Here is a 12455-nt window from a genome sequence, read left to right on the forward strand (position 1 = left end):
GGGCAAGTGCTATGCACATTTTAAGTACTATATTTAAATTATTTAAATTCTAATTTAAATGCTAAAATAAAATAAAATATTCAGTAATAATTATTTAAATACTAGATTATTTTCCAAAAGAGTGTGTAATACTTCACATTCTTAATACCCACAACTCTAGCAACTTTAAATGTATCTATCATTTAAAAAAAATTTTGACAACCCAGTGACTATAGTATCTATTTTAATTTCATTTTACTGAGAACTAATCATAATATTCACTCATATCTAATCTATATTTCAGCAAAGTACCTTTATTTCCTTGAAACAAATTGCATTACCTGCCTTTCTTAATAATTGGTAGAAACATGTTGTACCTTAGAGAGGTTAACTCTTATTTAACATTTGTTTCCAATCATTGTCTCCTCATCTATCAATCATCTTTTGATGTTGTTGTGATTTTTTGCCAAATAAAGTATTTTTATATTTATGTAATTAAATACGTACATTTTTTCTTTCATGCTTTCTGGGTTGTTAGTGTGAATTAATAGTCTCGTATTTAATGTTTTTCTGTTTTCTTCTAGTATCTTTACTTGATTTACGTATATGTTTTTAATTCATGAATAAGTTATTTCTCTATATAATGTATTGTAGAGTCTGATCTAATTTTTCCCAATGTAAGTTGTAGTTAGCACAATTTATTGAATAACGTGTCTAAACCCCCTGGACATTTTTTAAGTTTGTTTGTTTATTTTGAGAGCTATAGGAAGTGCAAGCAGGGGAGAGGGACAGAGACAGAAGAGAGAGAGAATCCCAAGTAGGCTCTGTGCTAACAGCACAGAGCCCAGTGTGGGGCTTGATCCCCTGAACCATGAGCCCTGAACCATGACATCATGACCTGGGCTGAAGTTAAGAGTTGGATGCTCAACCAACTGAGTCACCCAGGCGCCCTGATATCCCATGGACATTTTTAAGTTCCTATGTAAACTTTAACTTACTTCTAGATTTGATTCTGTTCCACTGATAAATATTTCTATTCCTGTGCTAGCCATGTGATTTCATGATTATATTAGTTTTTTACTAAGTTTTAATATCTGTTAGGCCGTCTTTGCCTGGTGTTCTTATTTATCAATATCTTTTTGAAAATTCTCGCATTTATACTTTTACTGATTTAACAATACTTTTTATTTCCTTTTGTATTTGTTATATGTAGTTATATCTTATCTCCCTCCCTAATTAACTGTAACTTTTTTACTGAACATACTGATACTTAGAAACTGAAAATATAGGCACTTAAATTATTTGATTGAACCAAACCAAAATAAAGGCATTTTTGTGCCTGAGATTATTTCAGGAAATAAGTATAAACCAAGAAATATAAACTTTTTTTTAAACCTAAACTTGGAAAAGGAGGCAGAACTGACTTGAAGAAGACACTAGTCATACTAAAAGTAGTGACAGCTATAGTTTTTCAAGTGTTTACCTTATAAAGCCTTTGCTGTGCTACCTGGATTATTTCTTCAATTCTTATAAGAACATTACAAAGTGCCTATTAACAAGGGAGACTGGTCAGATATATTTGTGGTCAAGGGAACCTGTGTTGTATGTCTTTGGAGAAATGAGATGGATTCTGAATTGGAACTAAGAGGCTGAGCTGTGATTGAATTCATCCTGAAAAATATTTGAGTAACTGGAAGAAATATCATCTACTTGTCTAAGGGGGACGGATGCTGGAACTAAGTCAAAGGAAACTGGACTTTTTCAGGAGTTGCTTACATGACAAGATTCCTTGAACAGTAATGTGCATACCACAAAAAGGCTGAGTAGAACTGGGTGGGATAGCTCACTTCAGAAACTCTCAAGTTTGCATTCTCCCGGAAAGACCTTGTTCTGTGAGTGGTGGTAGAATAATGACATCATGGAACTTAGGGAAGGAAGGCATTTTTAATCTATTCCACATCTCTGGCAATTGACCAGCAGTAAATATGAACATTGCCTGTGGGGGAATCCCGGGCACTTTTACTTATCCACTGAAAACAAAACATAAGAAAATCAGACTAAGTCACAAAAGGGAAGTCTAATACTCAAAAAAGAATCTATTTGGGTGGAAAGACTTGAAAAATATTGAAAAGATTTACAAGAAAGGCTCTGAGATACATTTCAGAGAGACAGCTAGGTTAAAAGACCGGTATCTTGCTTGAAGGTATGGAGGAAAAAATAAATGGAAAAATTTAAAATAACATCACCACCATAAAAATTCTGTTGGATCTGATATTTTTATTTTATTTTTCATCCTATGGCTCTTACTCATGATCCATTATATTGTGTAATTCCTAAGTTTTGGATGCTGCTGCTTCTAAACTGCTTGTGCCAATATTTCTAACTGTGAAATGTCTGGTCTAGAGTCTCATTTTGAGACACTCAAAGTATAAATGATTTATGTAAAATTCCCTAGTATTGAGATTTGGTTTGATTATCAGCATTTGTTTGCAAACAGGGAAAAAATAACATGTGAAAGATAGTATTTATGCAGCTATCTTAATGTAAAAAAATGTATGAACTTTGAACTTTGTCACTTCTGAGCCCAGAGAAAAATTAAATGAATGGTATTCAAGACACTTTATTGTTAATAATATCTACCTCATATAAAGTATATAGATTTTAATTCAAGCATTTCTCCATAATGTGTACTACTGATAAAAATTTGAAGAAACATGGATGGGAAAATAATTTAATAGGATGAAATCTAAGGTTTTATTTTTAAAGTTAGGATGAATTATCTGTCATATATCACTACCTATCTTTGGGATGTTGGACATTTAGACTGGGTATTACCCTCATTTCAGCTTCCTTTGTGGATCTTAACAGATATGTTTATGAAAAATGGGGGTATTCAAACTATTATCTAATTACTTAAGTGACATGCCATTTTAGAAACAATAAAATACAAGGTAGGTTGTTGGACTAATCAATACCCATCAGAAATTATGTCTAGTGTCCGTAAGCCTAGGGGTAAAAGGAATCCTGTCTGAGCCAACTTATGCCATATCCACAATTTTCTTTACCAATCTCCTGTAATTCTTGGTTTCTTGATTTCCTTCTTGACTACGTATTTCTTGTTCTTGGAATTCGTCCCATGTTTATGTTCAGTCAACCACTAGTGACCTTCGGAAGGTTTAGACTCTTGCCTTACTATTCCAAATCCAAAATAGTGTCTAAGTGCCGTGACAGACTCCTCTCCCCCATTCTCTGGGGAGCTTCTTGGTGTCAGAGCTACCTCTTCTAGGCACTCTCCCCGGCACCTTGAATTTTTTGTTTCCTTCTTGCTCTACCTCAGCCTCTACCACGGGATTCACAAATGCATTTTAGAGTAGTGTCAATAACATCTTCTTTGAAGAAGAGTTTTTATATCCAAAATGAGCAAAATTTCATGGGTTTTTCATAACGTAATGCCATAAGGTAACTATTGAATGTCTATATAGTAAGACATAGCAGATAGTAAAGTGAGTACTGTTTTATGATAAAAAGCACCAAAGATTTTTCATAAGTTAGCTTTCACCTTCAATAAATATTGAATATATAATAATATATAATATAAATATATAAATAATATACAATATTATACATATTACATAATTTTATTAAGATATTTTATATTGTCTTCTGATTATGTTTAGGAAGCCATTAATTAATATAATTTCATTAAAAGCATTCTGGTACCCTTGTCTATATCATAACAACAAAATGATTTTAAGAGTGTTTTCATAGGATTGCTTACCAATAAAGGATATTAAGAAGTTGCCACTGGATTTATAATAAATTAGCGCATACTATTTTGGATCTCAATATATTTTCATACATTTGACAAGTTCTGAACCATTCCAAATGGCAAATTCATTTTCCTTTCCAAAATTTTTCCTACCAAAATAATTGATTTCACATTCTTTCTTTGTGTATTGTAAAGATGAAATTTGATCCTGAACTTTTTGAGGAAGGTGAACTATTTTCTTCCACTGATAAAGCTTATATTAAAATAGAAATAATTATTTTCCTTGTACAATGTCATATCATCAAAATGTAGTGAGATGATCCCATTTGCTATTTTAAAGCATACTTTTGATAATGAGTATAAATTTTGTCAGATATATACATAAAGCTTATATTTCAGTTTATCTAGTTTATTTTTAGTTTTATTTTATAAAATCTCTGAATCTTGGAAAGAAACTAATAATATGCTTGCCTTCAAAAATGTTTGCTGTGTATCCAGCAGATTGGTTACTTGAAGTCTTGACAGATAAAACTTTTGGGGTTAGGATTTTCAGAGAAAATACAGTAAAAAACAGTAAATGGTAACATGTTCCAAAGTTTTAAGTCAAATGAGAGATTACACTAATAAGGAGCAGGTAAACTTCTCTTTCCTTAGAAAAATATCTCATCTAGGGGCATCTGGGTGGCTCAGTTAAGTGTCTGCCTTCAGCTCAGGTCATGATCTTATGGTTCAAGCCCCACATCAGGCTCTCTACTGTCAGCACAGAGCCCACCTCAGATCCTCTATCCCCCTCTGTCTGCCCCTGCCCAGCTCATCCTCTCTCTCGTTCTCTGTCAAAAATAAATAAACGTAAAGAAAAATATCTCATCGAATGCAATGCCAAAAGATGTCTTTTCTGCATGATCTCTGAGAAGAAAGCCAGTGATTATTACCTTCTATGTTGATGTGGCAATCAAGAATAGTAGAAGTAAGAGTAAAAATGATCCACCTTTGTATTAAAACAGAAGCAAAAAAACCCAAAGCAAACAAAAACAAAAACCCAGCCAAACACCAAAAACCCAAATCCTGACTACATTGGGTTTTTCATCTGCAGAAGTGAGCTGAGCTGTCCAGATGGTAGGACTGGACTGAGTGTTAGACAAAAGATACTGATTCTTCATGACAGCATTGCATGGATGGTGCTGAAATGTGATGATATAAACAGAAGGAATCCCTCTTTCCAGGCTGCTCTTCCTCTCCTCTCCTCCAGCCTCATCTAGCCTGACATTTGACAGTTGGCAGATACCTCATCTGAAGAAGCAGAGCCAAATATTTGATTTGAATAGTCACATAGAAACTGCCTCATTTTAATGCCCATGACCAACTTGTTTGCATTTTCTATTTATTGGATTGTATCTTGGATTATGTGAAAATATTTATTAAAAACAGGACATTGGGTGATTTATTCGGTTTTGAATGAAGAGAATCAGGAATTCTTTTCTGGGGCTTTCTCAGAGATATAAACTATAACAGTTCATTTCTTTCAGTGCAAAAAGATAAGTACTTTGTTGGCGAGAATTAAACTTTGAGAATTGTTGCCCTGTTTGTGCTTTAAGCTTTTGGACAATCTCTAAAAAATTTCAGAGATGCCAGTTTGACAGAACTTGACAGTCAGTAGACAAGGCTGTAATTTTTATGCAGCTCCTGTTCATTATACTCTTTTGTGTGTTTAGTATTGGAGATAATGTTGTCTTTGGTATTGAGAGTAGAGACTTATGATTTATGGTGAAATAATTTAACACTATGCATTTGGGCCAAGTCGTATCCATTTTAGGATGACAGGAAGCTGTTGCTAAGGACTTACTGATTAAAACCAAGGAGCATCAAGGGCGCCTGGGTGGCTCAGTTAGTTGACCATCTGACTTCGGCTCAGGTCACGATCTCACGGTTCATGGGTTTGAGCCCCATATTGGGCTTTGTGCTGACAGTGCAGAGCCTGCTTCAGATTCTCTGTCTCCCTCTCTCTCTGCCCCTCCCCTGCTCATACTCTTTCTCTCTCTCTCTCTCAAAAATAAATAAACTTTAAAACACACGCGCGCGCACACACACGGAGCACCAACAAAGCCCAGGGGTGGGCTCTCTGACTACACAAGTATCTGTACTCCTGCAAAATTTTCACTTATTTTTTCAACAGTACTTTGTTTAGTACATACATTGTGTTCTTTCCTGTGGACACAATAGAGAATGAGAAGTCAGTTTTTCTCCCAAGAGACTTAACAGTAAAGTGAAAGAGTGAAGATAATCTCTGGTTTAATTTCTTTATAACGGCAAAAAAAAATTAAATTAAAAATATAGCATTTACACTAGTATACAAATTATCCAATACCTAGATTTAAGCCTAATACAGATTTAAAAGACTTCGTACAAAAAAGTACAAGTTATTATTGAGATACATTTAAAAAAGTTAAATAACAAGAGAGATATAACATATTCATGGATTGGAAAAATCAGTAGTTTTAAAAATTAAACTTTTCACAAATTTATTAACAGATTTACTAAACTCTCAGTCAAAATCTATGCATTTATCCTCATTTCCAGTCATCCCATTCTTGGATATATTCTCTAGAGACCCTGCATATAGGTTTTAGAGGAAGAAGTATGAAGATATTTATTATAGTAATACTTATGATAGTGAGGATCTGAAGGTAACCTGGGTACCCATTACAAAGGAAATGAGTAAGTGAAAATAGATGAGTTCTTGAGAAAAAAAAATTTTGCTTCATTTGGAAGCAATGAATTAAAAATATACTCAACAATATAGATAGATGTTAAAACCAAATGCCAGGAGAAAAGTTAAGAAACAGAATGAATTCTATAGAATGAATATATAACACAATACAGTTTATGTACGTTTAAAGAACATACACAAAATAGTATGTATTTCTCAAATACATATATTTAGATATATTAGATATATTAGAGTGGGTGCCTATTTTGATAATAAGAATAGGGATGGACTTAGAGAAGTAGATAAAAATAAATAAAAATAAGGCAGCATAAGAGGTTTACATCAATTGATGGTGATCATTTACCATGAATATAAGAATATCTTAAGTCAACTCTATTCTTTAGGTAAATATGTATAAATATAACATAAATCATTGAATAATTGGAGGGAGTCATCAATCAAATCTACTGCTCCTAAAAACTTGAGAAACATCAGAGGGGAAAAAAAATCTCCCTTGGATTCGACATCATGGACTTCTCTAAAGACCTCAACAAGAATAATTTCAGTAGAGGAATAGGGGCATAAGTCATAGTAGATGGACATCAAGGGTAAACAGTAAGTGAAAAACTGGTAACACATGCTGAATCTTTCATAGGTATGTAAAGTTACAGGGAATTTCCCTGTGAGCCTCCCAGGGGAAAAGGTGATATGTAGAATGCCTCCAGTGTGTATGACCTCAGACTCCTTACCCCAGGGCTAATGTTCCAAAAACCCATATTTTGGAATATGTGAAATTGACTGAATTCAATTTCAGGCATGAAGGGCCAGATAAATATGACCTTTTCCAAATTTAATTACAGAAATTACTTTTTAAGTCTACATATATTTAATCCTCTGATTTGTTTTAGAACAGGCAGAAAAAATAGCTTTTCACTGTTGGATGAAATGGATGACTTCAAGCATATTTTGGGGAAGTTTTTGAGAGGGGAATAAATAATAGTTACAAAAAGGAGTCACAGACTCTGTGGTAGTTTCCTACTGCTGCTTTAACCAGATACCACAAAATTAATGTACTAAATAATACAAATTTATTGCCTTATAGTCCTACAGATCAGAAATCCCAAAATCAGCGTGTTACACCTTGGGGTGCACTCCTTCTTTTTTTTTTTTTTTTTTTTAAATTTTTTTTTTCAACGTTTATCTATTTTCGGGACAGAGAGAGACAGAGCATGAACGGGGGAGGGGCAGAGAGAGAGAGGGAGACACAGAATCGGAAACAGGCTCCGGGCTCCGAGCCATCAGCCCAGAGCCCGACGCGGGGCTCGAACCCATGGACCGCGAGATCGTGACCTGGCTGAAGTCGGACGCCTAACCGACTGCGCCACCCAGGCGCCCCGGGGTGCACTCCTTCTGAAAGGTCTAGGAAGGATCCATTTTCTTGCCTTTTCCAGCATCTAGAGGCCATCTGCATTCTTGCCCATAACCCCTTGCTTTCTCCATCTTCAAAGCCAGAAGTATATCCTCTTGCAGTCTTGTCCTTGCCTCCCTTTCTCATTCCTTCTTTCCCTCTCTCCCTCCTTTCACTCCTCTCTCCCTCCTTTTTTCTCTCCCTTTCTCTCTCTTCATCTGTCTCATCTCTGCTTCCACTGTCATGTTGCCTTTCCTAATTCTGACCTCCCTGCCTCCCTTTCATAAGGCCCCTTGCACATACATTGGGCCCACTTAGAAAATCCCTGAAAATCTTAAGATCCTTAACTTAATCATACCTTAAAGTTCCTTTTAGTATGCAAGATAACATATTTACAGGTTTTAAGGATTAAAATGTAGACATTCTGGGGTCCATGATTCTGCCAGCTCTAGATTCTAAAACTGCCTCTCTATTGATTTTTATTTTCACCTCTCTGAGGCCCAATTCATTCATCCATTAAATGAGGGGAAATGTATTTTATTTTGCATTCTTTATTTGTATAAGGATGAGTTAAAATAGTATATAAAATTATTTTGAGAGAATAAGTTATTTACTGAGGAAAGTAGAGAAATTTTTAAAATTTATTTTGAGAGAGAGAGAGAGAGAGAGAGAGAGCGCGAGCGCGCGTGCGCGCGCGCGCGCATGTGTGTATGCAAGGATGGGGGAGGGGCAGAGACGAAGAATCCCAAGCAGGTTCCTTGCTCTCAGTGCAGAGCCAGATCCAGGGCTCTGTCTCACGAACTTTGAGTTAATGACCTGCACAGAAATCAAGAGCCAGACACTTAACCCACTGAACCACGCACGCGCCCCCAGCAGAGAAAATGTTCTTATCTATCTGTTCTACCTAGTCATAAATAGCACTATCTGTGATTATAAAAAGAACACAAGATTTTAAAATGTTCTGTTTTCTTTGAATGTTAATGTATCTTTTGTTTCTTATTATCATTTTCCTACAAGTTAATAACAAATGAAATGCTAACAAATTAATATTTTAGCTAATCACTTAGGAGAAAAGAAGAAAAACAAAAAGGAGGAGAGAGGAAAACGAAGGAGTAAATATGTGCTGAGAACTTACTGGCACGGTTGTTCCAGGCATACCACAGCCATAGTCTAATTGCATTTAATCCTCACAGTACTTGACCTCTACCATTTTTATTTTACAGTTGAGAAAACAGTCTTGGGAAGGTCACATAACTTGCCTAAAATCATAAGTAATAAATAGTTGTCTTAAAGCCTTAATCTAACGCCAAAGCTCATATCTCTTTATGGTACAGCAGCACATGCTTTGTATTAAACATGTTGTGTTAGTTTCCCAGGGAGTCCATAATATATTACTACAAATTTTGTGGCTTAAGACAATAGAAATATTTTTCTCACAGTTCTGGAGGCCAGAAGATCAAGGTGTTGACAGAGCCACGCTCCCTCTGAACACTCTAGGTTAAAGTCGTTCCTTGCCTCTTCCAGCTCCTGGTAGCTCCAGAGGTTATTTAGCTTAGGACTACCTAACTCCAATCTTTGTATCCATCTTCCCATGGCTGTCTCCTCTGTGTCTCTGTTCTCTCTCTCTCTCTCTCTCTCTCTGTTTTAAACCATTTCATTCAGGTATTATTGACATTTAAAGAACTGTACATATTTAGTGTATACTATATAGTTTAGGAATAAGTATTCACCCATAAAACCATCACCAACATCAAGGTCATAGACATATCTATTACCTCCCATTACCTTTTGCCACCTTGATAATGATGATGAGGATGAGGAGGAGGAGGAGGAGGAGGAGCAGGAGAGGAGGAAGAGGAGGAGGAGTGTGTAGAAAAAAACATTTAACATAAGGTCTACCATCTTGGAAAATTTTAAGTGTACAATACAGTATTGTTAGCTATAGGCACAATACCATAGTATAGTAGATATCCAGAACTTATTTATCTTTCATACCTGAAACTTTGTATCTTTTGACCATCACCTCTCCATTTCCCTGTCTACCAGCAGCTCCTCTCAATAACCCTTCTACCCTCTACTTCTGTGAGTTTGGTGATTTTGGATTCCACATGTAAGTGAAATCATACAGTATTTGTCTTTCTGTACCTAGCATAATAGTTGTGTCTTTTCTTATAAGGGCACAGTATCCTCTTCTTAGACTCCATGTCTTCTCTTGTAAGGACATGTCACTGGGGCACCTGGGTGGCTCAGTCGGTCAAGTGTCTGACTCTTGATTTCTGCTCAGGTCATGATCTCACAGTTTTTGGTATCCAGACCTGCATCAGTCTCCGTGCTGACAGCCCAGAGCCTGCTTGGGATTCTCTCTCTCTGTCTCTGCCCCTCCCCCACTTGCGCACGTGTGGGCGCTCTCGCTCTCTCTCTCTCTCTCTCAGTTAACTTAAAAAAAAAAGAACATGTCACTGGATTTAGGGCCCACAATAATCTAGGAAAATTTCATATTAAAATCCTTCATCTTAAAAGACTCTTTTTTTCTGAATAAAGTCACATGCACAGATTTCAAGGCATGGACATATATTTTTTTGGGAAGAGTGACACCATTCAACTACTACACATATGTTTATGAGTTAAGCACATTTAAACTGAGGTCATCATATATGAAAAGAAGCTCCACATCACTAATTATCTGGAAAATAAAACATAAAACCCCAATGAGATATCACCACACACCTATCATAATGGCTAGAATCAAAAACACAAGAAGTATTAAGTGTTGGAGAGGAGGAGGAGGAAAAGGAACCCATGTGCAGAATGCAAATTGGTGTAGCTACTGTGGAATACAGTGTGGAGGTTCCTCAAAAAATTAAAAGTAGAATTACAATCTGGTCCCATAATTCCAACTGAGTATTTACCCAAAGAAAACAAAAACACTAATTTGAAAAGGTATATGCACCCTGTGTTTATTGCAGCATTATTTACAATAGCCAAGATATGGAAGCCCAAGTGTCCATCCATAGACAAATGGATAAAGAAGATGAGCACTGAGTAATGTTCAAGACTGTGGAATCATTGTATTGTATGCTTGAAACCAATATAACACAGTAGGTTAATTATACTTCAATAAAATACAATTTGGAAACGAATCGAAGTCCTATGGAGAGCAAAGACCCTCTCTTCATTTTTGTGGCATTGTGTATTTTGGAGTGTGTCTGCACACAATAGGTATTTAACAGTTATTGCAAGAATTAGAATAGCATTTGTGACCAATAATTGAAGTTTTTCTAGAATTTTGTTAAATTATAAAGTTAAACTAATTTTTTAAAGTTAACAGATCGGTAGGACACCGTGGTTTCACAGCATTTAAAATGTGAATCTGGAGTCTACTTTCATAATCATTAATTGTCCCTGTTCGCAAAATTCTAATTGTATGAAAAAGAATTGGGCCTCTGTAAGATGTGAAACATGCGAATATAGTAAAAAACTTGTCTCTCACTATTGGGAATCACACATAAATATTGCTTTACAAAGCCCATTTTAAAATTAGCTCAATTTACCACCATGGTCAATTACATAGCCAAATACATTCTTGATGGGACTTGTGTAATGGGCCATCATTCTTTCAAGAACAAAATTGTTTCCTATTCCTGAGATTTGATAATAAGTAATAAACATGTAATATATCAATTTACAAAGTCAATTACATAATCAAGGAGAGTGCCAACAGCAATAACCAAAATACTCTGTACTGTATTTACTTTCATATCCCTCCACCCTCCCTAAGGCACCAGACCTGGCATTTTTCCTACTTTCCCAATTTTCTTTGCATAATTTTCCACTTGGTGGACTGCCATTGTCAACAGCAACACTCTTCAACTTCGGGAGGTTTGGTAAGAGCAGTTGAAGAGATGAGAACTGTGTTTAATTAAATCCTGGTCGCCGGATGTAAATGCAAAAGTGCTTAATTATTCAACATCGCTAGTGAAGAAAGTCACACAAGAGGATCCAGCAGAAATTTGGTATCTCATGAGCTTTGAAAAAAAAATCAATTTAAGTAATCCTGAAAAAATATCAATTTTCTCTTTATCTCCTTTAAATTAAAAAAATACTTTAAAAATAATTCAGATGAAAGTATGCATAACTCATCAGAATACCTTGTTAATTCCAGCTGCTGAAAAAGATACATATAGAAATAGATAATGTGATCTCCTGGGGGATATGCTTCGTGAAAATATCTATAGGCTTTGTGATTCATGTATATTTAAGGTAAATTCTTAAATAAAAGCAAAGGAAGAAAGGGGAGATTAATTTGAATTCCAGGGCAAGAGACTACTCCACTTTAAAATGTGATTTTCTGTTTCTTTCAAACTTGTTCTAGTTTTTAGGATCTCACTTAAATATTTTAGATTTCAAAGCATTTGAACTTAATTAGTTGTGTAAACTTAATGGGATTTTAATTACAACCCTAAAATTCCTGAAGTGTTTATGAGTAAGTAGGAGTCTAACATGCCTAGAAAGAATTACTACCAAGTTATTTGTGAAATGTAAGCACAGATATATTAAGCATCTACTATAGTCTTAGAGTTCTGTTCCTTAAA

Source organism: Lynx rufus, unplaced genomic scaffold (genome assembly GCF_022079265.1).
Source record: "Lynx rufus isolate CCGP_SWC_20201006 ecotype Redwood Valley unplaced genomic scaffold, mLynRuf1.p SCAF_5, whole genome shotgun sequence".
NCBI classification, from domain to species: domain Eukaryota; kingdom Metazoa; phylum Chordata; class Mammalia; order Carnivora; family Felidae; genus Lynx; species Lynx rufus.